This window comes from Amblyomma americanum, chromosome 8 (genome assembly GCF_052857255.1).
Source record: "Amblyomma americanum isolate KBUSLIRL-KWMA chromosome 8, ASM5285725v1, whole genome shotgun sequence".
Lineage (NCBI taxonomy): Eukaryota > Metazoa > Arthropoda > Arachnida > Ixodida > Ixodidae > Amblyomma > Amblyomma americanum.
The window spans coordinates 56864932-56892102 of NC_135504.1; the positions used below are offsets into that span (position 1 = coordinate 56864932).

Below are 27171 nucleotides of genomic sequence, written 5' to 3' on the forward strand. Positions count from 1 at the left end.
TACGCTTGCAGGCCGCACTGGGCACGGCCAAAACAGACTCAAAATCGGAGCCCACGAAAGCGATAGCGAAGCTCGTGCATTAGAAGAGTTTTGCGCCAACAAACAGGTTTCAGAACAGACACATTAGCACGGCACTACGACAGCGGTGTGCAGGCTATCTGTTCGCCAGTAGGGCTAACCCGCCCCCCGACTCGAACGTCGTCAAGGCGAGGTACGAGCGGTCCTGCAACATCTGACACTGAACACAGCGCCCACGGAAGATTCTTGACGCGCATACGGAATCTTGCTAGCTTTGCAGGTGCGAAAAAAACAACCTCCACTCGTACGCTTCTTTTTTTGTTTTGAAAAATTTCGAAGAAAGTTTTTTCGAACACTTGAAACTTGAAAAAGGTTGGAAAAAAGTCGGAGGGGGGTGCTATTTTTTCGGCTGCGTAAAAGCGACGTAGTGGGTTGTATCCGACTGCAGTGTGTCGGCTTTGACCTAAAAGAGCCGCGGTCATGACCACCGTGATTGCGAAATTGTCAGCGGCACAAGAATTGCTGGTTTCTGGTCCCCGGAGCGGACGCTTATCTGGATGATGGGTGACCCTGCAAAAGATATTGCTAGATGGCGCGGCGGCGGGTCGGTGATACAGAGACGACCGGCGGCATGAGCGGGTACTGGACAGAAGGGGGCGTCGCTGCGCGGTGCTTATTGCGAGGGGCGAACGGTGTGCATTTTGTGCTGGAAGCAACGGGCGTCTTCAGGCCGGCTGCTGCGGACGCGCTCAGGTAAGCCGAACCTGGGTGTGCCGAGACTTTCGTGTTTCTGACGCTGCGAGTGGGTATAGGCGCTTTCGTTGCTGTTCGAGTGCGCATAATTCTTGACTGTGTGATTAAAGCTAGAAGCATCCCTCTGCTACCAGTCGTCTCCACTGGATGACGGGCTATTTATGGACCGAGGACCGAAGAATCATGGTCCGAGTGTTGTTGAGGGGAAATATCGTCTTTCCTAGATAGGGGGAGGGGGGGGGGGCTGCTGAAGATATGGTGGTTTGCTCGCCCACATATTTGCACTGGCCGCATTTACAAAGCTGGGCAAGCACTAAATGACTTCTAACGCTAATGTTCACTAAAACCGCTACTGTTCTGATACGAGTGCGCCCTAATTGGCGGCTTATTTGTTGCATTACTTTATGATTTGGATTGTTATTTATTTTTGTCTTGCGCTTGCTGTTTCCTGATAGCCAAATTTTGGAAAGCGATTGTACACAACGCGCATGCCATTCTTACGGATTTGCCAGCAGAGATTGTAAGCCCTATACGTAGCGTAATATACGCAGCATGCGCTGACAGGTGCCTGGTCGAACATGCCAGTTTCTGCTTACTGAGACCTTTTCCCTTTGTTTTGTCCTATTATTCATCTCTCCTGGACATAAGCCATGTTTCGAACTACGTTTAGGAACATCTGTTCGCTGCGCTTTGCAAGATCCACGACCTCCTGGTGCAATGGAGCTCCAGCTAGTCATTTGCTAAGGTGGCTTTATCCTGAACTGTATCGCTGGTGCCGCAACAACAGGTTGCCATCTATTTCCAGTGTACACATTGTGTGTGTGATGGTTGAGTGCAGAAAAATCCTGCTCACTTGTGCGGCTGCTCCTGCATCCTGTCGGTGTTGTGCCTACACTGCTTCCTTCGTCAGACACGTTATCAGGATCCAACGCGCTGGCTTTCACCTGTGCTGTCAGTCCGGCCGTGTCTGCTAAGGCTGTTAGCGGTATCTGGACAGCGCGTAGTATGGCGTTATATGCGATTCTGCTTGCGTAAGGGCGGCGCGGCTTTAGTTCATGTGGTTCTACCCGCCATATTTTGCATGGCCGTCCCCCTTGAGAGGGGTTAACACATAACAAACGCGACTGATACAAACACTAGCAAAACACATAAACGCATATCGCGCCACCTTTTTCGGGCTGATGTTTGAAACTCGGCATGTCCCTGAACGGTGCAGCGGGATTTACGGAGCCTCACCGGGACGGCGTCCTCTGAAAAAACCGGTCGCCAGTTTGGAAGCCGACGCGGGCGACCAAACCACTAGGCTGCGGCTGCGATTTGGGCTTAGCGTCCCAAATCGACATAAGCTATAAGGGACGCCGTAATGGTGTGCTCCGAACATTTCAACCTCCTGCAGTTCTTTAACTTGCATTGATATCGCACACTGCACGGGCCTCTAGAATTTCGCTATTTCGATATTTGACCACCGCGCCCGGCATTGAACCCGTGTTTTTCGGGTCAGCAGCCTACCGCCATAACCACTGAGCCACCGGGGCGGCTACATTGGCTGAGGGCATTGCAGCCGTTGGCGTAACATAGCCAGTACGTGAACGTAATGACGACTTCTATGCGTCTGTAGCTTTGATGTAGTAAATATAGGCAAGGACACTGCGTTGCTCATAAACGCGGGAATGTGCTGTAGATGCTGGTTTTCTCGCCCAAAGATCAGAGGCACAGACCGGTAAACGATACCATAGTGGAGTCTCCCGGAGCGAGCAGTATTGAAGACATTGTTTAGGTAAGATCTCGTCGCAATCTTCAAATAGTGATTTTTGGAATTTGTCTTTGGAGTCTGACGCGCCGTGATCTGGCGCCGATGTCTAGCATGGATAGATCGCGTCACCTATTTTGATGTGCAACTTGCAACAGTTCAGGAAAGGTAACTTATATGAAGTTTTCTTGCAACCATCACTTCCCCCTTCCTTAGCCGACTGAATGAATGAAAAGCCGTGAGCACAAGAGGTTAGGAAGCTGAAAGGTTTCTAAAAAAACATTGCGGAAACCTGAAAGAGGTTCAAGCCATGAAGAAAACCACCAAGCGCTACGCGGTCCTCCAATTGTTCAAAAACCAAAACCCGCTTCCGACACGAGCGCCCGCGCGCAGGCGCCGATATCCGACATGCAGATATCTGCGCCCCGCTCGCGCATGCGGAGACAGGCTCCAGCGTACGCTTAGGATGTGTTCGAGTTGGGGCTTCACTCTCGAGTAGCCGGGCCCACCCAGCCTCCGCCGGCTGGTCGACTTCTAGAGAACATCCCGCAGTTCTGTTACCTCTGTTCCGTCACTATTCTATATCTTTATCATGAGTCCATCAAGCATGCATTAAAGAGCGGAGGTAGATTAAAAGCATTAAAGACGAAAGCCGATATACTATCTCCATCGAGAGAAACGAATTTTATTTCATCGCGCTTTTACCTCGGTGGTACCAAAAAGAAGTTAGAGCCATCCTGGAATGTATTACGGATTATTGTAGTGTTTTTCTTGTCACTGGAGTCGAATTGCGATCAAGAGGAATTCGAACAGCGGAGCTTGTAGGCGCTGCGTTATTCGCGTTTCCGTCTATCGTGATAATATGTCATAAGTAATATTTATAAGACGGCTAAAATAGCCGAAGTGTTCTACACGAACCTATACAGTAGACAAAGTTTTCGGGATGTAAGTCAGATTAGCAATATCAGACAGCAATGCTAAATTCCGACAGTAACGGCAGACACAGTAAAAAAAGCCTTCGGAGCAATGCAAAGGCAGAGCAGCCGGTCAGGATCAGGTAACAGCATATCTGTTGAAGGACGAAGGGGAGATTGTGCCAGAACAACTAGCCACCTTGTATACGCAATCCCTTATGACCTCGAGTGTTCCAGAATCTTGAAGAACACCAACATCATCTTGATTCCTTAGAAAGAAGACGTCAAGGACTCGAACAGCTAGATGTCGAACAGCTTTTAAGGTATCTACAAAAGTAGCCACTAATAGTCAGGGCAACCTTAATCTTAAATCAACCAAATCATTAGGCAGGCTTCCGTAAAGGATATTCTGCAATATATCATATTCACACTATCAATCAGGCGATACACAAACGCACAAAGTATAATTATACCCTCTATGCAGCCTATATAGATTACGGGAAGCCATTTGATTCCGTCGAAATTTTAGCAGTCATGCAGGCATAGCGGCCTCTGGATGTAGAAGAGCATTAACTAAAATTATTGGACGATATGTATATAGGATGCACAGCTACCACTGTACTCCCTAAAGCCAGCAATAAAATTCCAAAAAGACAGGCTGTCGCGCAGGGAGACATGATCTCCCTAATCCTATTCATCACCAGTTTTCAGGAGTATTTTGATGCCTGGATTGCGAACAGTTGGCGATAAGAGTTAATGGTAGATACCTGAGTAATCAGCATTTCGCTGATAACTTCGCCTTCCTAAGTCCCTCAGGAGATTAGCTGCAAACCAGGATCAATAAGTTCGGCAGCTAGAGCACAACGGTGGCTCTTAAAATTAATATGCGGACAACCAAGGTAATGTTCAAGCCTCGCAAGGGAACAGCAGCAGACAGCTGGTCTCAACTGGTAGCGAGGCGCTGGGAGTGGTAAGGGACTGCGCCTACTTAGGACGGGTAGTGATCACAAAGCCAGAACCCCAGAGGGAAATAAATGCAAGAATAATAATGGGGTGGAGAGCATTCGGCAAGTTCTCCCCGATCATGAATGGCAGCATACCAATATCCCTCAAGAGAAAAGAACACAACACCTGTGTTCTCCGCTACATACCTATGGGACAGAAAAGTGGGGCTAACGAGAACGGGTCAAATGGGCAGCGCAACTAGCTATGGAAGGAAAATGATAGGTGTAACGTTAAAAGATAGGAATAGGCTAGTGGGTGTTCTAGGATAAACCTGGGTTACTGACATCCTAGTCGAAATCAAGAGGAAGTAATGGGCTTGGTTATAGCATGTAACGCGAAGCCAAGATAATCGATGGTCATTAAGGGCAACAGACTGGATTCCAAGGGAAAGGAAGCGTAGCAGGGGCGGCAGAAGGTTAGGTGGGCGGATGACATTAAGAACGACAGGGTTAATTAGAGAGACATTCGATAGGCATTTGCCCAGCATTGGCGCAGTCAGGCTTAAAACCACGATGACAGAGGAAAAGGCGCCGGTGAAAAAGCGTACAAGTATCACGCCATCACGAGTGCTGCAAAATGTCGACTCCATACAGCAATAGAGAATAGTGACGTAACAGCTGCAACAAAGATCTGCAGGATATCCTGCGGGCTTTCATCTGTGCTGTTAGTCCAGCCGTGCCTGCTAAAGCTGTTAGCGGAAACTGGATGAGAGGACTGGCAAAAAGGTCTTTGGCCAAACCGTTGCCATGGCGGATCAGAGATAAGTTCCGCCGTCAAGAGACACTAAATCCGTTTTGTGCGGTAGAAGCCCGTTTGTGGTTATGTGCCCGTTTGTGGTTATGTGCCCGTTTGTGGTTATGTGCCCGTTTGTGGTCATGTGCCCGTTTGTGGTCATGTGCCCGTTTGTGGTCATGTGCCCGTTTGTGGTCATGTGCCCGTTTGTGGTCATGTGCCCGTTTGTGGTCATGTGCCCGTTTGTGGTCATGTGCCCGTTTGTGGTCATGTGCCCGTTTGTGGCCATGAGGCCATCTGCTGAAAGACCATGTTGGGCTAAAGAGTATAGTTTCCGGCTCTCTTTAATGAACGTCGTCGCGCCTTTGCTTCGTTTGCTAGGGTCGCCAACCTCACTGTAAAGTTCCCTCATGCTCGCTTTCAGCTCGTCGTGCCGGAGTCAGGATCTAACTTTGTGTAGCTGATGTCTCTCGCATTAGTCAGCGTCCAGTAGTGTCGTTTTGTGCATGTTGCGGAAACCGTGCTTCTCCTATTTTACCGGCCCCTCAAAACAATGGCGCATGAACACTCGTGAACGCATTTCCACTTTGTTCTGCCAGAAAATGTAACCGGAAAGTTTTTTACGCGTTACTGGAGTGCACGTGGTTTCAAACTTCCGGTTCTTGTTCACACGTACCCGCAGTGAAAATGTCTTCTGTGGAGAAGATGTCCGCGTCTATCTTTTGCTGCTTGACGTCTGATGCACAGGCCGTTGCAGACAGACCTTTGGTTTCTGTCGCTCTACTCTGAACATAAACGGGGGTTCCGTGCTTACCGGTGTGCCCATCTCGCTGGTTCTCAAACCAGAAGTGACTGGCTGATCGGTCACTGCCTCGTGCTGCATGCTCAGTTATGGGCACCCGGTCTGTGTTACCAGTATCATCATTCATTACCGCTACGGGAGTCCTGTTAGATTCCTAAAGCACTTCGCAGTGCCTTACAATGGTTGTTAAAGATTTGGCAGTGGCGGATTAAGTGTGGTCGACCCTCGGGCGCACCACATATGCGTACAGAGGGCTGCTTGACGCACCACTTTTATAGATGAGGTTTATTGAAGGCAACGTCCAGGCGAATTCGGTGCAGGCAATTGCGATCACGTTTATCTAAATTGCGTGGCATGCGGAAGTTCAATGGGGGTAGATACGAAGACGGGTCTACATTGACGCTGTGGATCAAACCACAAAAAACATAGCGTCTTCCAGAATTTTGTAGCCAGAAGTCTCGCGACATCACTGCGAGAAAAGGGTATAGGTAGGAGCAAGGAGGTGTCGCCATGCGCCAACCTCGCAGCACAGCAGCCAGAACGTTGCCTGCAAGGCACATCTGCAAGGGGGTCCTCTAACGTGGAAAAGCTGCTTCGTTCTTGAGTTTCATCAGACTGCAGTCTCTTGATCAAAAAGTCTGTTTCAGGTCTTCGCCATGACCCTGCAGTTGTCGCAGTCAACTGCGTCGTGCAGCTAGTCTTCCCGCAGCAGCACGAAGCCTAACTTGGGGGCATGGATGCGTGTGTTGGTCGTTTGCTCGGTATCAATGTCCACCGAGGAATTCACAACGATAAGCGGTAAGCGATTTTCCTCGGCGACCGTGCATCGCCCGCGTTCCTGTCTTTTTTGCAAAGGAACAACACAGGGGCGATAAACAGAACCACGTGTACGTAGCAGAACGACCGCTTAGTTCCAGGGCAAAAATGCCACCCAACATCGTCAGCCTGGCTACACCCACTGGAGGGCAAAGGCCTCTCCCATATCAATTCAATTAACTCCTTCTCTGAGGTGCGTCTGCTCCTTTATTCGTTAGCCTTGTGTCCCACTAGAGTTTTCAGACAAGAATATTGTCTAACCCAGATAGGCGGGAGTTTGATCGCTGAAGACATGCTGGTTTTCTCGCCCACTTATTGCGGCTGGCCGCGTTCATAAAGCCGGCTCAGCAGACTACATTATGCCTAAGACTAATGTTCACCACACAAAAAAAAACGCAAACGTTCCGATACGAACGCCAGCCCTAATGTGCTGCCTATTTGTTACAGTATTTTATGCTTCAGTTTGATACTTGGCTTCTTTTTTGGTCCTTGCTCTTTCTCGATGGAGGTATTTTGAAATCCGTTGTATACATCACGCATACAATTCTGATGCTCATCTGCAAACAGTGATAGCACAGCATAGCCCAACGTACGCAGCCAGCGCTGATGGGTGTCTGGCCGAGGACGCCAATAAGCCCGCCGAGACCAGTCCGCTTGGGTTCGTGCTCTGCTCAGCAGACGACTATAGTTGTCTGTTTCAATAGCAACGAAGACGGCAGTGGCGGGAGGGGTGTGTGCATCGGTTCACATCGATTGGGGAAGGGGATCGATGTCCGGTACCTCCTCGTGGTGATCCCTGGCCTCAGGTGGACTGTGTGCTCTGCTTGGGGAGAGCTAAATGCGGACCGTGGCGCACGATTGACTACCTAATTTAGCGTGCGCCACATAAAAGGCTTGTGTAAAAGGCCTTAATGGGGCGAAAATTTTGTACTCGTGCAATTCTCCGGGCATCCGGCAAGCAGCCGAAGGGGACCCGACACATCAGCGCAGCAGCGCAGCTTACCGATTTTCGTGTTTGTGCACTGTGACCTTGAGCAAGTTGTTGCAGTTTGCTCTAATCTGCAGTAGGTGCTTCGGCCTCACAAATTAGTGACGGGCTGCACTGTGCCCTTAAACAGCAGGGACGATGTGCGTCAGCACAGCAAGTCTTTCTTTCTTGGTGTCTGGTTCGCTGTACCTTGAACAGTGCTCTTCGACAGATCACTGGTGACAGTTCGTTTTTAGTGTCGGGCTGCACTGTGCCCAGAGTCGTCTCTAAAACAGTAGGGGCGTTGCGCACCAGCGCAGCCAATCTTTCTTATCTGGGCAGCAGGGTTGGTGAGCAGCTACATTTTATTGACTTATCCACCTGGTACTCGTCTCTAAGTGGTTCATCTTGTGTGTCGGGTTTCACTGTGCCCTGAGCACGTCTCTTAAACAGTAGAGGCACAGCCTACACTTATATTAGACCTTTGGCTACCTCTGGTTTTTCACGCAGTTTTCCAGATGGGTTCGTCGTGGTCCCGAAGGGTTTTAGAAGTTTCAAAAACGGTGCCCTCTGCTTTGCGGAGGAAGGGCAGCTTGAGTTGCTAAGGGTTCGCTCGTCCACAAATTGGTCGAAGGAGCGCTCCACATCGGTGGGAAGGGGCTTCGCCCGTGGACTGTTTCGGGATCGTCGCGCGCCGTCACCGACGGGTCTAAAATGGCGCCTCCGTGAAACCGGGGCAGACGGTTCGCCCCATTGGATTGCTGACCTGGTGTCAGCTCTCTGGTGTTTCGCGAGCGTTAGGTGGTAGTCCTTTATTTTGTTTGGGTGACTGACCCGGCAGACAAGGTTTTGCGAGTTGTGTGTATTACGTCTTTTTTTTCTTTCCCGTATTCACTGATCATTGAATTTCTTGCAGCATGTGCATAGATAGTTTGCTTCGTATCTACTTTGGAAAACACCGAAGTTGTGTTTTCCTTTTTTGGTGTGCTTAGTGTGTTTTTAGTGGCTACTGCCTAGACAGACTTCGGGTCGTGTTGTGCTGTCTAGCTGCTTATGCATCGCGGGTTTCACCCGAGCAGACATAGGCTACACTTCGATTGTGTTACTTCAGTATCGCTCGGGGGTAGTCCCCACACAACGTCGAGCCCTTCCTCTGGTTAGTTGCTTGGGTCGTTTTGTACAGGAGCCCTGGTTGGTTTTTGGCATACAGGATTGTATTAATAGTGTGCTAGACTCATTAGTTTATCATTAGTCATTAGCTTTTCATTTGTCTTTTCATTAGTGCTGGCGACCGCAAAGTGGTGGTAGCGCTTTTTTTTCTCTCCTCTGCGTTAGTGTTACTGGTTTGGTGGTCATTGGGCTATTGCTGGTCAATAGTCTTATTCACAGCGAAGTTTTATTTTTTAATTTAATTCCCAGCCCTGCATTAGGGTTAGCATTTTCATCACTCATTAGGTCAATCATTAATACAAGTCGTATTGTTTTTTTTTTGGTGGTGTGTGCGGGTGATTGTGGTGGTCATTGCTAGGTCATGGCCACATATGTACGGACTTCATTATCGGTCCAAAGACTGGGTCTCAGGCCGCGGCTCATGTATATCATATTTGCAACACAACGGTCACATCACGGCTGAAACTAGAGGCCTATTACTTCATCCACAACGTTTAGCTATTGTGGCGTTGTCTTTTGTGGAAAAGATTGGAGGTGCTCACAGCAGGCCTCCTCTCATTGCTCCAAGTGCCCTTTGATGAATAAACCTAAGGGTTCCCACCAGTAGGGTGCTACTGCTGGTTCCAATCACCCAAGTTCTAGTGCTGATGTAAGGGCCTCAGCGTCTGCTGCTTCAGTAGACCCGCTCCATCCTGGTTCTGAGCCGCCAGTTGACGGCCCTAATACTGCCGCATTGGACTTAGAGCCGATGCCTAGGACCGCACCAGATTCATTGGGCATAGATTTACCCATTCATACTGCTCCATCGTGTGTCATTATACTTCGACTGTATCCTGAAATGCTCATGTGCGTGCCTCTTCTGATGCAAGTCAGCCAGCTTCTGTAAACCAGGCTTCTCGCGTTCATTACGAGCTTACTTCCAGCTAGGGCCTGTTTACTCCACTAAGTCAAGTGTACCCTGAGCAACACGACTCTCATCCAACTGCATCACTTGGTCCGAACGAGGCCAGCACGGGGCCTGGTCGTCGCCAATATGTCCCAACGACAAGAAGACGCTGGTCGGATCAGGAAATGCGGGAGTTGGCCAGGCTGGACTTTTTGTATCGTGACATTCACCCTCTGCTGCAGACTCTTTCCCAAAATTTTCGAACCAGAACTGAAGATGCCATTGATTATATTCGTGGATCCAGCAAGTACAACTTGATACTTCGAGAATTGCTGAACACTGCTACTCAAGACTTTACAACCTCTACCGAGTGTGTTACCTGATAGTGGACCCGCGGGGGCATGCTACTGGCATTGTCGTTGAACATCATCAGACTTTTCACTGGATGAGGTAGCCAAGGCCTTACGACTTTTTCCTACTACATCAGCCTCTGGCCCCGAAGAGGTCTCGGTGACTGAACTGAGAAAGGTGCCAGCCGAGGTTCTGGTACTCGTCTTTAACAATTGGTAGGCTTTCGGTGCAGTTGCTTACGATTTCAATGTTTGGCGAACAGTATTTATCCGAAAGTGTGCAAAACCGGCACCGCTGAGCGACTACCGGCCGATCACAATATCGCCTGTTTTGTATCGACTCTTCGCGAAAATGGTGCTTGCAAGGCTATCAGTAGGGAATAAATCTCACAAATTCCAAGCTGGCTTCTCGGAGGACAAATCTGCTTCCTCTAATCTACTCATCCTGCAAGCTCTCATGAGAACCATGAAAAAACTTCACCGTCCACTCTTTGCCGTCACTTTGGACCACCAGAAAGCATTCGACACGGTATCGCACCATGCCTTGTTTGCGGCCCTGGAAGTGAGAAACGTCCCCCCGCGGTTTATATCGTGTCACGTAGTGGTGACGGCAGTCGAAGCAGTGATGAAGACGGCCGAAAGGGTCTTCTAAAAGAAAACTGTTTATTGGGCTGACATGCACCCGAAATGAACTGAATCACTTGGCGGAGGCGAAGCGACAAGCGTGCTAGGCAATCGTCGAACAGAATGCCCGCCGCTGTCGGCCGTGCTCAATTTAAAGATGATAGCGAACTTTCGAGATGAAGCGTGCAAAGTTACTAGAACTTTCCGGAACTACGTAGAATCAGCTGTGCCTGGCTGCGATCAATCGAGATAAATCTAGTCGCGTCTTGCGTCGCAAACAAATGAATAAATTGGTGTGGCGGCAGATTTAAAAAAAGAACACTGCAAATATTCGCGGCATTACTTCCCTCTCAAAGAAGCATCGACCCGATGCAGTAGAATAAATAATGCGACTAGCAAGAGAAAAAAAACGGATCTTGCGAAAATAGAGCACGGAAATGCAGTGGCTTTTAGCGCGCATAATACGGCTTCAGAAAGACTACATGGACAACTTCTGGTCGTACGCGGCGTCGCTGGGATGCAGTCATTGCGTCAGGGATGACTTCATAATCCAGTTCACCTAGCCGACGAAGAATTTTGTACGGGCCGAAATAGTGGCGCAAAAGCTTTTCACTCAAACCACAGCGGCGAATGGGCGTCCACACACAGTCTTGGTCTCCTGGCTTGTATTCCGCGTTGCGTATTCGTAGGTTGTAGCGTCTGGCGTCGGACCGCTGCTAACCTTTGATCTGTAATCACGCAAGCCTTGGAGCTTGTTCTGCGCGTTGAAGGTAGGCGGCAACGTCGACGTTCTCTTCTTTTGTAACGTTGGGCAGCATGGCGTCTAGCGTGGTCGTGGCCTCCCTGCCATGGACGAGTCTAAAAGGCGTCATCTGGGTGGTCTCCTGTACATCGGTGTTGTAGGCGAAGACGACGTAAGGCAGGATGACATCCCAGGTTTTGTGTTCGGCATCGACATACATAGCGAGCATATCGGCGATGGTTTTGTTCAGGCGCTCGGTCAGTCCGTTGGCCTGCGGATGGTAAGCAGTTGTCCTCCGGTGGCTGGTTTGGCTGTAACGCAGGATGGCTTGCGTCCGTTCTGCAGTGAATGCTGTTCCTCTGTCCGTGATGAGCACATCGGGGGCACCATGTCGAAGAAGAATGCACTCCACGAAAAATTTAGCGACTTATGCTGCTGTTCCGTTCGGTAGGGCTTTCGCCTCGGCGTAGCGGGTCAGGTAGTCGGTCGCTATGATGATGCACTTATTTCCAGATGTTGACGTTGGAAAAGGGCCAAGCACGTCCATGCCGATCTGCTGAAAGGGCCTTGAGGGAGGTTCAATGGGGTTCAGAAATCTTGCTGGTCGTGTGGGAGGGGTCTTTCGTCGCGGACAATCTCGGCAGGTTTTCACATAGTGTGCGACATCGGCAGACAGTCGGGGCCAGTAATACTTGTCTTGAATGCGGCGGAGGGTGCGAGTAAACCCGAGATGTCCATCTGTCGGCTCGTCGTGTGAAGCCTGTAGAACTTCGTCGCGGAGACGAGCAGGTAGAACAAGGAGGTAGGCTGTTTTGTTCGCTGTAAAGTTCTTCTTCACAAGGACCTCGATCATTCTGCACACAGAAGGAAGACAGTCCTCGCTTGATTGAAGCGGGGGGGGGGGGGGGCGGTGCCGAAACCTTGCCTTCCAGGTACTCGATAAGGCCTTTTAGGTCGGGGACCAAGCGTTGCTGCAGAGCAAAAGAGCTGGGGCTGATGGGTCCCAGGAAGGCGTCCTCATCGTCGTCCGGCGACGGTGTATCTACAGGGGCTCGTGAGAGGCAATCGGCGTTGGAGTGCTTGCGTCCGGACTTGTAAACGACGGTGACGTGAAATTCCTGGAGACGCAGACTCCATCGAGCAAGTCGGCCAGAGAGGTCCTTCAAATTGGCAAGCCAGCAGAGTGCATGGTGGTCGCTGACCACCTTGAACAGTCGTCCATAGAGGTAGGGGCGGAATTTCGACGTAGCCCAGATGATGGCAAGGAACTCCTTCTCAGTTGTCGAATAGTTAGCCTCGGATTTGGAAAGGGAACGGCTAGCGTATGCGATGACTTTCTCCAGCTTGTCAATTTTTGAACGAGGACGGCGCCTCGTCCCACGCTGCTTGCATCGGTATGAACTTCAGTATCGGCGTTTTCATCAAAATGCGCAAGGATCGGTGGGGACTGTAAACGACGCTGAAGTTCCTTGAAGGCTTCTGCTTGCGGCGCTTCCCATTTGAACGGCACGTCTGCCTCCGTCAGTTGGGTCAGCGGCTCAGCGATGCGCGAAAAGTTTTTCACAAATCGTCTGTAATATGCGCACAGTCCGTGAAATCTGCGCACTGCTTTCTTATCGGCTGGCGGTGGAAACTGTTCAATAGAAGCTGTTTTCTGCGGGTCTGGGCGTACTCCCTCCTTGCTAACGATGTGGCCTAGAAACAGCAGCTCTTCGTAGGCAAAGTGGCATTTCTCTGCTTTTAAGGTTAGGCCAGACGACTTGATTGCGTCTAGTACTGTTCGAAGTCTTTTGAGGTGCTCTTCAAAGTTCGAGGCGAAGACAACGACGTCATCTAAATATACCAGACAAATCTGCCACTTCAGGCCTGCCAGCACTGTATCCATTACTCGCCGAAACGTCGCTGGTGCGGAACAGAGACCAAATGGCATCACCTTGAACTCCAACAACCCATCCGGAGTGATGAATGCTGTCTTCTCGCGATCTCTTTCGTCGACCTCAATTTGCCAGTAACCGCTCCTGAGGTCCATCGATGACAAATATTTGGCGTTGCAGAGGCGGCCCAGTGTGTCGTCGGTGCGGGGGAGGGGGTAGACGTCCTTCTTAATTATGTTGTTCAAGCGGCGGTAATCCACGCAGAATCGAAGTGCGCCGTCTTTCTTTCTCACTAGAACAACCGGTGCCGCCGATGGGCTGTTTGAAGGCTGGATGACGTCGTGGCGAAGCATTTCTTCGACTTGGTCCCGGATGGCTTGTCGTTCTCGCGGTGACACACGGTAGGGGCTTTGACGGAGAGGTCGGACGTGTTGGTCCGTTATAATGCGATGCTTGGCAATTGGCGTCTGTCGCAGCTTCGGCGATGTCGAAAAACAGTCACTGTTGCTTTGAAGCAGATTGCGGATCTGGTCCTGTCTGTTCCGGTGCAGGGCTGGGTTGATATCGAAAGTGGGCGAATTCTCTTGGTCAAGCGAATCTTCTGCGGAGGGGTCGGAGAGGGCGAAGGAGTCTCGTACGTCGGATATTTCGTCGAAGAAAGCAATCGTCGTTCCTCTGTTAATGTGTCCGTATTCTTCGCTGAAGTAAGTCAGCAGTACTTCGGCCTGCCCATTGCGCAAATGTGCGATGCCTCTTGCGATGCTCATTCCTCGGTCTAGGAGCAACTGCATGTTGCCCTCGATGATGGCTTCAGCGTTAATGGCTTTCGTGGCGCCTACGGTCACGATAACGCTTGATCTGGGTGGGACGCTCATTTCTTCCTCCAGGACACTCAGGGCAACGTGATTTTCCCCAGTTTTCATCGAAGCGATGGCTTCGTCCGTCGAAACCGTGATCAGCTTGGATCGCAGGTCGGTGATCGCCTGGTGCTCATTAAGGAAATCCATACCCAAGATCACTTCGCGGGAGCACTGCGGTAGCACAACAAAGGTCGCACGATAGGTATGTCCTTTGACTGTCACTCGCGATGTGCATCGTCCTGATGGCGTAATGAGGTGGCCCCCTGCGGTGAGAATTTGTGGGCCGTCCCAAGCCGTTGTGACTTTTCTCAGATGCGCAGCGAATGTTCCATTCATCACTGAGTAATCGGCTCCTGTGTCGACTAGAGCGGTAACTTTCCGGCCGTCGATAGCCACTTCTAAGGCGGAGGTCCTGGCTGTTGCATTGCATGTCGCTCTCGGTGTCGGGTCACGGCTTCGTTCCGTATGCGAGTCGCGGGTGTGACGTGTGGTCGAAGCTTTTCTGGGTGGCGCCATCGTTTTGCATGCAGTTTGCGTCGTGGTCGGGGTTGTCATTTTCAATCGTGCAGGCTTCTTGCATGAAGTCCTCGACTGTTTTTGGCGGCTGGCGGACGAGGCTTGCAAAAGTTTTCTTGCGCCGCGCATTAAAAACTGAACTTTCTTTTCCTCGGTCATCTCGGGATCGGCGCGGCAAAATAGGCGCTTCATCTCCCCGACGTAACCGCGGACAGGCTCATTCGGAAGCTGGACTCGAGGAGTCGCTCGGTTCTTTCTTTCCTCACGACACTGGTGAATACCTTCAATAGTTCTCTCTTGAATTGCTGCCATGTCGTAAGGGACGACTCGTAGTTTTCGTACCACGTGCGTGCGGAGCCATCCAATCAGAAAAACACGTCTTTTAGAAGAAAAAAAAGAACAAAAACCGCAAATATTCGCGGCATTCGTTCATCCGTGACATGTATAAGTTTAGGACCAATACATTTTTGCCTGACGGTACGACCGGCTACATAAGAGTTCCTCTTCGGAGAGGCATCAAGCTAGGGGATCCATTATCCCCTTTTCCCTTCAACTGTGTTCTGGACCCCTGCTTCAGCAGTTGAATTCCTCGTGGCTTGGGGTGCACCTTCGAGGTGCATCTATCAGTGCCCTAGCATTTTCCGACGACATGGTTTTGAAGTCGGACACATTCGAGGGTCTCCAATCTCAGCTTCGGGAGACTGAGGAATATCTCCAGAATGCGGGGTTGCGCCTCAACCCATGTATATCTCAATACTTTAGTTGGCGCTACGATCATTGCCCCAAAAGCTGCAGGTACTAGCTGCCGCCGGTTTCCTTTGGCTGTGCACAGGTGCAACCTGTGGCTTAAGGCACGCTGATCAAGTACTTTGGGTTAGGAATCCACCTCGCAAAACTACCAGAAGTGCAAACTGCTAAGGCACGCTCCCTGGTCCGCCTCATAAGCACTGCCAGTTTGAAGCCTTTTCAGAAGCTTCATTGCTTCCGTCAGCTGGAGGTCCCAGCTCTTCTGTATACGGCATCTAACACATTGAACCTCCGAAGTGAGGCTGGAAGCCTCGACAAATTGCTGGGCGGTATAGTGAAAAAAGCCCTGCATCTACCACACAGCTTTCCAAACACCCACTTGTGGTTGCCGCCGAGATGTGGTGGACTCGGCATCCGGCAATTGCAGCGCGTTGCTCAAGCAGTTTAGCTTAACGCCCTAGGTCATCTCATTCGCCTAGGAGACGACTTCGTAGACATTATTTTCGAACATGTCTTTCAAACTTGCTTCAATCGAATTGCTCAGCAGTTTGGAGTTCCTGACGGGATCGCATCTCGCAAAGAACTCACGCTAGATATCAAGAAGGGTTCAGTTCGTTGGTGGAAGAAGCTGGCGGCAAAATATTCTAACAAATATCAGATTGCCTTCAAAGACCAGTTTTCTGCAACTCAAATCTGAAGAAAAATGGCGATAAGATAAAGGCACTGCTGTTGCGTACCAGCCTTTACCCAACCAGAACTTTGTCCAACCATTCAGAAAATCCTGACGATCGTCTATACCGGCGCTGCGGGGGCGCTCCTGAAAGTGTATACCATATTTTGCAGGTGTGCACATCCATTTCTCTGCATCGCACCGAGCGCCATAACTTGATAGCAAAGAATGTCGCCAGGATGATCTTGGAAAATGACCCCACTGCGATTATTAAACGTGAGTAACCATTCACACCTCCAGTGGCTCCCGACTGCGCCCTGACATGATTGTTCGGAAGGACGGGATTGTTCACGTAGTAGACATTGCCGTCACCTGGGATACCAATGTCTGTATCCTAAAAAGCATGCGTGCCTACAAGGCAGCAAAGTATGAGAAGCTCCGCCTTCATTTCCCGGGTGAGACTGTCAAGTTTTGGGGGATGGCTTTCGGGGCCCGGTAAATGCTCTGCAGGGACACCGCCAAGGTTGGTGGGGTCCTTGGTCTTACAAAGGCCGTCCTTGGATGGGTCTCTGCTAGGACTCGCGGGAAGCAACATCATGCTTAGCCGCTTCGCGCAGCTGGTGACCTGTAGGCTTTTCCCTCGACACCTCTTGCAACTTTTAGCACTTTTTAGGTATTTTAGGCCAGTAATCTCCTGTTCGGACCCCTGCATTTATTTTATGGGGCGATTACTGAGCCAGTGTTTAAGGTTGTTATTATTATTTTTGTACTTTTATTGGTTTTGTTGAATTTTAGTTCCTTTGTTACTGATCAGTCATGCACTGCTTCGTTTTTTTAAGGTATTTCCCCCCAAGGCCCAACATCCCTTGTTTGTACACGAAAATCCTTTAACGAGCGCGGCGGTAAACTGCGGGACTTGCCGCGCCGACAAGTGACTCCGTGGCCAGGTACAGCAAAGCTGGACGCTTCTTCTGCTTGGTCACGGCAAGCCACGATAATTAACATTGCTCTGGGGGCCACCTAACTCCGCTCTTGCGGGGAAATTCTAGTTCTTAGGTACAAGCCATCGTCTGGACGAAGATGCAGGATGGGGAACTGAGCGTGCAGGGAAATCTTAGGCAGGGAACGGAAGAGTGGTTTCTGGGCTTCAAAAGAGTGGCGAATCCTGCTTGGGGACAATGCGGAAGGGTGCGCGAATTGAGGCGGCACGTCACTTTGGCCTCTCTCCCGGACTGTTGCTGTCAAGCCAATGAGCGGACAGGCTGAAACAACTATCTCAGTCGAGAAGCCGCTTCAGGTCGTGACTATGACGCTGTCTCCTGCGGCAGGGTACTCCAGCTCGCCTGCCCGCTGCAGCCCGAGTCCATGGAGGGTGGGCGTCATGACTGGCATACAGGCTTTCCCTAGTCACCAGAACACTAGCATCGATGATGGGTAAGCGATTCTTCAGTGGAATCATCACCTACTATTCCCAGTATTGATTATGTACTCTGTTCGCCTAAAAAATGAAGCGACATATGCCAGAACAGCCAGTGGCATCGAGAGATTGTCATGACGGCGTGGTTGATACCCTTGCACCTTTTGGCATGATATCGCCATGCCGTGTTCGCAATGACGGCTTCCATGAGTCTGTAGTGGTGCTGTACTGTAGGCGAGGGCACTAAGTTTCTTTTATAAACGCAGGAATGTGCTTACGGTGGCATACTGTTTTTTTCTCAAATTTCAACCGCAGCCGGATCAGCGGAATAAGGACTGTGCAAACGGAGTCGTCCGCAAGGAACAGTACTGAAGGAATTGTTCAGGTAAGAACGCTAATTCTTTACTCTTCAAATTTTGATTTTTAGGATCTGTCTTTGCACTTTTTGTAATTCGTAGGTGGTATGAGCTGATAGATCTCAGTACGAGCTTACAAATGGCTGCCCACCTAGGCTTACCAGCTTTTATTTGTGTGCTGCTTTCGCAACCTGCGTGCTTATAATGGGGTTGATTCCAAGGAGGGATGAAGTCCTAAGAAGTTTGTCGCGGGCCTCGTTTATGCTTCGGCTGTTGGAAGCGCAGTTTTGCGTAACCTCTGTTCGTTTAGTCACTCTTGCCTTATTGCTGGTTTCCTCAAGGTGTGCACAAGTAATGCGGAGCCTTCACTGATGCCAGCTCAGTGATGCCAACTCAGCCAGCTTAGCCATGGGCAACTGGCCAATGTTACCTGTATCACATTCGCAACCGTTACCCATTACCCTTTGATGGCAGGACACACCCTGCCTCCGCCGACTGGTCGATGCCTATAGTGTACATCCCGCAGTTTTTTTGGTGCAGCTGTTGCGTCACTCTTTTCTATCGTTGTTTGGAGACGACACTTTAAAGCACTAGTGCTGATGTGATACTTGTGCTACTTGCACCAGCACCTGTTACATCTCTCATCATCAGTCTGACTTCGCCCATTCCTGGGCAAAGGCCTCTGCCACGTCGCTCCAATTAACAAGGGCCTTTGCCAACTGCAGCTACCATATCCGCACAACTTCTTAATCTCATCCATCCCCGTAACATTCTGCCGGCCCCTGCTACGCTTGCCTTCTCAGGGAATCGAGTCCGTTACCGTTAAGCACGATTGATTATTTTGCCTTCGCACTGCATGCCTTGTCTAAGGCCATTTCTTCCTCTTGATTTTGACTATCTCATTAACTCGCCCTTGTTCGCTGACCCACTCTGCCCTCTTCCCGTATCTTGATGTAACGACTACCATTTTTTTCCAAAGCTCGCTGCGTTGTCCTTATCTTACCATTTGAATTCACGAAGGCTTTGGCTAATCTTGCCCCCATTTCCTCCAATATTTACAGGCTTAGAAGAGGACGCCGTTTCCTAGTTCGCACTGCATGATCCGCCACTCTGCTATCTCCTGGTTTCATCAAGATATCTCAAGATGGCTGCTGCGCTTACCTTGCGCATCACGTGCAAGAAAAGCTTTGACATCATTTTCGACCGAAGTAATAAATTATGTTCATTCGGCTAACATTATGCCCACTGTTTTGTGTTTTTGGAAAGTCAGGCAACTGTTGAGGGCTAGCTGCTCTTTAAGGAGGTCTCAACGATGATCCGCTTTGAGCTTTAGAATGTTCCATGATACCTACACGTTGCTGTTACCTGAAACAAAATGTCAGGATGGTGGATTCAGAAAACTAATGTCATTCGATTCAGTGTGACCTTTCGAGCAGGCTGCGGCACAGAGGGGAGACGAATCCGAGAGAGTGGGAAAGAAAGGCGGTGTTGTGCTGTCACCGGCGCTGCACGATGAGAGAACCGGAGAGTAAGAAATTGAAAAAGAAAAAAAAAATATTTAAATACTCAGCACAGTGCTTACGGGAGAACGAAAGCGAACGTTCTCTTCCTCCTGTACTTCAACCACTTGATCCTTTCTACCGAAGCACAGTGTCTTTGTCTGCCTTGTTTCTTTGTTTGAGTTAATAGTCGAACCTGGATATATCGAACACGAAAGGGATTTAAAAAAAATTCAGGGGGGCACTTTGTTGACCTAAAGTGCGGTGCGGCGAAAGCCTTTAGCGAGTGGTTGCTGCTTGTGTCAGTGATGTGTAGTTAAGATGTAAATTAAGTACACAATTCTTGCTACATACGCGTTGCGCAAGGAGGCATGTTGCGCGACACCCGACTCCGTCGACAGCTGCAAGGCCGAAGCGCGGCGCGCGCACAGGTGCCGCTATCTTCCGTATGCGCAGTGAACTAGCAGTGGCGCAACATGGCCTCCGAGATTATGGCCATGGTGCGTGCTCTCGGAGGCAATGGGCGCAATAGTATAATGGACGGACGGGCGAACGCGAGCATGAGCCATTAAATGTTTTCGCCTTAATACTTCCATTTATCGAAAATTCCATGCATTAAAACCTCAGTGCATAAGCTACTCCTACGCCAGCAGCCTTTGTTCTGCTCGGCCCAGCAAGCCTGTCACCCTTGGCCACAAGGACCAAACAAAGCAGGCGCTCAGAGAAGTGGGAGGAGCATCTGAGCGTTTACTCGCAACCATTGCGGGGCAGTGCAGCCAGCGGAGGGCAGCTATGCCGTGAACACTTTGCAAAAAACATCCGCGATATGATGATGTCTAAGTGCTATAAAGCTTATTCGCTGCCAGAAAGGAATCCCTTGATGTGCTACAAATACACTTCGGCAGAGAATAAATGGTCCAGGCGTTGGCTTACCGATTTTTACGCGACAGCGTATTCAGCTCGTTCGGTCGAAAAGCCGTCGGCGTAGTCGGCACCGCGTGTCGCAAATAATCGGGGGCTGCGTAAACAAAAAAGTCGTATCATGGTAGCTTGTGGTTTCGGTGATTCCAGTAAAACGGAGCGTTGAGCTAGTTGGTACATACTTCTGGGAATAACAGCAGTATGTTCCTTGTGCAGCCCTGTTATTCTCAGCAGTTCCAGTGACTGATGACTCATTCGTTAGAGATATGCGATGACGAGTTAATGAAATCATTGTAATTAATTGATTAATCAGATAATCAAAAACAAAAAAAGGGAAGCTCAAAGGTGGCAAAGTGCTCAGAATGAAAAGGCAGTGCTTGGTCATTCTAATTAAGAATATCAAGCGGGTTTAATTGATCAATTACTTATGTAAAACAGTAAAAATGCATTCAAAGGTGTCAAACTCCTCAGAATGGAAAGCCAATGTATGCTGATCATGCTAACTACCAGATTTGGTCGGTTTAGTTTGGTTTATGGGGGTTTAACTTCCCGAAGCGACTCAGGCCATGAGAGACGCCGTAGTGAAGGGTTTCGGGAATTTCAACCACCTGGGGTTGTTTAACGTGCACTCACATCGCACAGTAACCGGGCCTCTAGAATTTCGCCTCCATCGATATTCGACCGCCGCGACCGGGATGGAACCCGCGTCTTACGGGCCAGCAGCCGAGTGCCGTAACCTCTCAGCCACCGCTGCGGCTAACTACCAGTTTTATTGTCGTTCTAATAAAAGATTGTTCAGAAAAAAATTTTTTAAGAGTCGCATCATCAGACGAAGCGAGAAATCGCGTCAACTCGTAAGCGGAGCATTGGAGTCCTCCAGCATTTTTTATTTATTTCATCGCCCTGTGCAGCACAAATTGTGTTGAATATTTGTCTTCTTAGTCACAGTTGCACAATTCAGTCCCACAGTTCACTTCTCTTGAGTGCTCGGCTGTGGGAATATTGTGCCAAAATTGCCAGACTCTCGCTGCCATGACAAAGCCCCATTGCACGTGAAGTAAGCGCGCATTTTGTCCCGCGCAGCAGCACCATACACGCTCTCTTGTCCACGGGATGGCGAAAACCCGAAGAAAGTCCACCCTCCAGCCCCTTTACTGCACGCCCGTCCCGAAAACTGCAGCCGAGAGCGGAGACAGAAAATTGGAATGCACTGTGGAAATCAATGCAGTTGTCCAGTGCAGCGCTCAAGGCGCGATCAATGGTCTATTTTGTTGTAGGCGAGCGGAGATGATGCGAAAGTCCATTGTTTTATTTCTAGCCCTAGAATGTGCCAGAAAGCGAACCAATAACGGCAATCGACCCGCCGCGGTGGCTCAGTGGTTAGGGCGCTCGACTACTGATCCGGAGCTCCGGGGTTCGAACCCGACCGCGGCGGCTGTGTTTTTATGGAGGAAAAACGCTAAGGCGCCCGTGTGCTGTGCGATGTCAGTGCACGTTAAAGATCCCCAGGTGGTCGAAATTATTCCGGAGCCCTCCACTACGGCACCTCTCTTTTCCTTTCTTCTTTCACTCCCTCCTTTATCCCTTCCCTTACGGCGCGGTTCAGGTGTCCAACGATATATGAGACAGATGCTGCGCCATTTCCTTTCCCTCCAAAAAAACCAATTAAAAAAATAACGGGAATTGTTTCAGAAGGTAAGGGCCATAGTCTGTACAGGTGTACTGCCTTGCTTTGTGGATAGATGGCTGGGCTTAAGCGCAGGCTAATGAATCCCTGCCGAATTTCGAAGAACTGGAAAGGGTATGCTGTCAAAGGGTTCACCAGTGCCAGTGTCCATAGGACCATTGCAGCGCAGTCCAAATGGGGTGCAATTTTCGCGGAGTTTGTGGCAGCGCTTTAGTCTTTAGTTAGACGGGGAAGTGTTGCGGACAGTTCTTATTTTCTGTTTCATATTTTTTACACAACCGAGGTAAATGTCCAAAAAAATGTGCTTAAATATATGTTGGTCTTTCATGTTATGTTGTGGAAAAACTAAGCTAAATATCCAAATTTCCCCAGTAAAAAGTTTCTTCTCTTCGTCTATTTCTTGATTGTTATGCAACAGTTTTCATTTATATTGAACCTATTGCTTGCGTTTTATTGGCAACGAAATTTGTGCATGTATTTTCTGCGGGCATTTGAAATGTGCGCCAAATTTAACTTATACGACATGGCTGCCTCTTGCGTCAGTCTATTTTGTCTCTACTACACTCTACCACCAACTTCCTGGTTGTCTTTATTAGTGCGCGCAGGTTTTTCTTGGAACTTGAATGAACTTCACTTCCTTCTTTCCTTTTTATTTTGCTTTGGTTGTATTTCTCAACTATTTCTGCCTTTTTGCGCGGCATTTGATTTTACAGTTGCGCGGCATTATTACCCTCTCAAAAAAGCATTGGCCGTGTGATTTACCGAAAAGTAAGGTCAACAAGATCACGGACAATGCAAAACATTAAGAGCGCAAACACATAGTGTCCATTAGCTCGCACGATAAAGGTTCAGGAGCACTACATGTAAAAGTTCAGGAGCACACGATGCCAATGGGTTGCTCTCCTTCCGTCAATAAGGTCAACACTCATGCACGGCCACCTGGCTTGTATTCCGCGTGGCCACGGCGGAATATGTGCCGGCCTCAAACATATACTGTATTATGGGGGCGGTGTGCCCAGGGTGGTTCACAAAATGACTCGCGCCTATCTTTTGTGGCTAGGCGAAATAGAAGATGAATCGTATGTAGACCGGGCAATGTCGGTGGAGAAAATTATAAATTTCTGCACGGAAAAGTTAGAAATTACCGCTACCAACCATCAGTTTGAGCGGGTTCGCCGACTGGGTAAATATAACGCTGAGAAGCGGAGGCCAATAATTGCAAAGTTTACCTTTTTTAAGGACAAAGAACTGCTCCTGTCATCGCGGCCTAAGCCTAAGGGAAGAGATATTGCAGTCCGTGAGGATTTTTCGCTTAAAACGCGCAAGGCAAGGTCAAAGCTGACCAAGTTCGCAAAGCAGCATAAGTTGAAGTATAAGTTAGCAGTTGATAAACTGCGTATGGGCTCAAAAACGTACATCTACAATGTAGCTACTGACGCTGTCGTGCAGTTAGGTCAGTAGATCATACGAGGCAATAGCCGCCGCGGTGGCTCAGTGGTTACGGCGCTCGGCTGCTGACCCGAAAGACGCGGGTTCGATCCCGGCCGCGGCAGTCGAATTTCGATGGAGGCGAAATTCTAGAGGCCCGTGTACTGTGCGATGTCAGTGCACATTAAAAAACCCCAGGTGGTCGAAATTTCGGGAGCCCTCCACTACGGCGTCCCTCATAGCCTGAGTTGCTTTGGGACGTAAAAAACCCCATAAACCAAACCAATCATACGAGGCAGTAGTACGCATATCCACAAAAAAAAAAAACTAAACCTTTCATATCTTCCCCTTTATCGGAATCATTTACTAATATCCGAAGTATCTTATCCAAGAGCGCTCATGCCTAATCTTTTCTGGAAGACAGTGACTCCGATATTATATCTTTCACCGAAACATGGCTAAATCCCCATATAAAAGAGCGAAGTTCTTTCTGGCTCCAACTCATATAATATATACAGGCTTGACCGCATTCATAAGCGAGGCGAGGGTGTACTCGTACGCATAAAAAAATTATCGCATCATTTGCTATCAATACCGATTCCGATCTTGAGATTATTTGGACAGCTTGCATTTCTTCCTCCGTCAAACTTTTGGTAGACAACTGTTACCGCGCACCGAACTCCGATGACTCATTCTCAGATAAGCTAGGTGTAAGCCTTACGATCGCATTTGAGCTGTTCCAGGCTCATGTAACTTATCTACTCGAAGACTAATTTTCCACAGATCGACTGGGCAAAGCTCTCATCCCCTTGTACTGCTTCAACAAGCTTCATAAATTTGACTTTAGATTTCAAACTTTTTCAACTAGTTACCCAACCCACCCGTGGTGCCAATACATTAGACCTCATCTTTACATCAGCCCCTGATACAGTGTGTGACATAAACTAAGACGGTTTGAGCGACCACAGTTTACTTGAAGTGACAATTAACATTCCACTTCCGTTCACTGGCATCACGAGGAAAAAAACTAACAGAGGAGATTACATTCGAATAAATGATGAACTTTAAGTGTATTATGATAATATCATGATGCCCTGTTTTCAAGACGGGTCAGAAGAAGATAGCTGGATTCTTTTTAGATACAAGCTCTCCGAACTTGTAGAAAAACATGTTCCACTTATCACACTATCAAATGACAAATCTAATCCCTGGTCTACAAGAAAGAATCAACAGATGAGAAATAAGAAAAAAATGGTTGCACAAAAATGCAAGGCAGGAATGTACGCCATGCGCGTGGGGTAAATATAAAAGCTACCTAAGCCTATATTGTTCCGCCCTTTGTAATGCAAAAAGTAAATATTTTTCACGAGACCTTCCTGCACTACATAAGAATAATCCAAACAAGTTCTGAAGAACAAAACCTCGGAATAGCGTCAGTAATGATATCTCAGTATACGACGTAAACACCACCCCTTACTCTGATGCTGACTGCCATAAAGCATTGAACTCGTTTTTCGCATCTGTTTTCACCGAAGAAGATAATTCCAACATCCCGTATGTGCCAGATGTTGGTTACACCTACATGGCACCAGTTGACATTATACACGATGGCATAGTACACCTGATAAATAAACTTAAAGTATTCTCTTCCTCTGGTGTTGATGAAGTTAATTCAAATATACTAAAAAATACCATTTCTGTCTCCAGCATCATCTTACTTTATATCTTTAAGCAGTCAACATCTACAGGTGGGCTCCCGTCCGATTGGAAAATAGGAAAGGTTGTACCGGTTTTAAAAATGTGGCAACAAACACTCACACGAAAACTACCGGCAAATCTCACTTACTTGCATCTGTTGCAAGATGCTTGAACACATTTTCGCATCACACATCTCCGATCACCTGGGGTCTAATTATTTTTTTTTTCACTAAGCAGCATGGTTTCAGAAAAGGCTTTTCTTGGAGACGCAGTTATTTGAGTTTACAACCGACCTACACTTCAACATGAACAGTATAACTTACAAACTGATTTCATCTTTTTGGACTTTGCCAAAGCATTTGATCGGGTAGCACATTGACAACTAATATCTAAACTTTCTGCGCTCAAATTAGATTCTTTAACTCTGTCATGGGTTCGTAATTTTCTTTCTAATCGCCAGCAGTTGACTGCTGTTAATAATTATTCCTCTCTTCTCTCCGACGTCACATCGGGCGTTACGCAAGGAAGCATCCTTGCTCCAGTGCTCTTCTTAATTTACATTAATGACCCGCCAGTAAGCATCTCATCTTGGATACGCATATTTTCTAACGGCTGCATTATTCATCGACCAATAAAAAGTACTAACGACCACCTTGCACTTCAAAGAGACCTCGATCGCATTAACGACTGGTGTAAAACGTGGTTAATGACCTTAAACATTTCTAAGTGTAAGATAATTTCCTTTACCCGTAAATCAGTCAATTCGGATTTTCCCTACCACATTAATAACGATACATTGGCTCGGACTACGCAGTATAAGTATCTAGGCGTCCATATTTCATCAAACCTTTATTGGGCTGAACACATAAACACCATTTTCGCTAATGCTTCCCGGTCATTAGGTTTCCTTCGCCGTAACCTGAAGTGCACAACCGCTCACGTGCGTAAACAAGCCTATATTACTTTTGTCAGACCGCAGCTAGAGTACACTTCATCCATCTGGTCAACCCATCAGAAATATCCAATACAGAAGATGGAAGCGGTCCAGAATAGGGCTTGTCGTTTCATTTCGCAAAATTACAATTATCATTCCAGTGTATCTTAACTGAAGATCGAAATTTCGCTCCATTCGTTGCAAATTCATCGTGAGATTGCCCTTTTATCTATCTTTCACAAATACGTCCGTGCCACTGATTCACCGCCAGCACATCTGCAACGTCCCTCCTACTTATCACATAGATTACATAATAAATATAGCTATGCCTGCATTTATGGCAACACGCATGCTTTTAACTTCTCATCACTCCCGCGTGCCATCCGTCTCTGGAACGATCTTCCGGACTGCATCGCCCAGCAGGGTAATCGTGATACCTTTCGCAAACATCTACTCGAGCACTTCATTGATAACGCTTAGCGCGTCATTTATATACTCACGGTGCGTATAACTTCGTTTTCAGCTGCTTGAGACTATTTCCTCTTTGGTTCTGTTGATGCGCAGCTTTCCTTATGTATGCCTGATATACTCTTTTGCTTTTGTATAACTTTTTGTGCATGTGCCCTATTTTTGTTACCTGACGCATAGTTGCTTTTTATTTTTATCTCTTTTTGTGAACTGCGATATAGCATCTACACTCACCAGTTTTTTGTGTTTTCCTGTACTTTACTATGCTTTTTGATTTCTAACCTATTTTTCACAAGCTTTTGTATTTGACCCCCCTGACAAAATGCCTCTCCGGAGGTCTCTAAGGTATCTGTAAATTAAATAAATAAAATAAAATACTGGATGCAAAGGAACCCCACCCCATCATTGTAAATTAATCTTAGCAGAGAAGGTGCGAAGAAACTTAAGCTTGAGAGGGGTTACTTCTTTTGTGCTTCAGTTTCCGAGCTTTGGCCGAATATCCACGAAAAGTTCTGTCCGATATTTTTGTACGCCTAAGATCTACTGCTTTTGTGTCGCGGTGCAATT

The 27171-nt window shown here is 48.4% G+C and overlaps 1 long non-coding RNA gene across 1 annotated transcript; it reads left to right on the plus strand.

The window, feature by feature from the left end:
• The first annotated feature begins 2480 nt into the window (after nt 1–2480).
• Nucleotides 2481–19120, plus strand: LOC144100733 (uncharacterized). Its single transcript, XR_013307821.1, has 4 exons — nt 2481–2548; nt 17525–17630; nt 17929–17998; nt 19031–19120. It is a non-coding gene; the product is annotated as an uncharacterized LOC144100733 (long non-coding RNA).
• The last annotated feature ends 8051 nt before the right edge of the window (nt 19121–27171 follow it).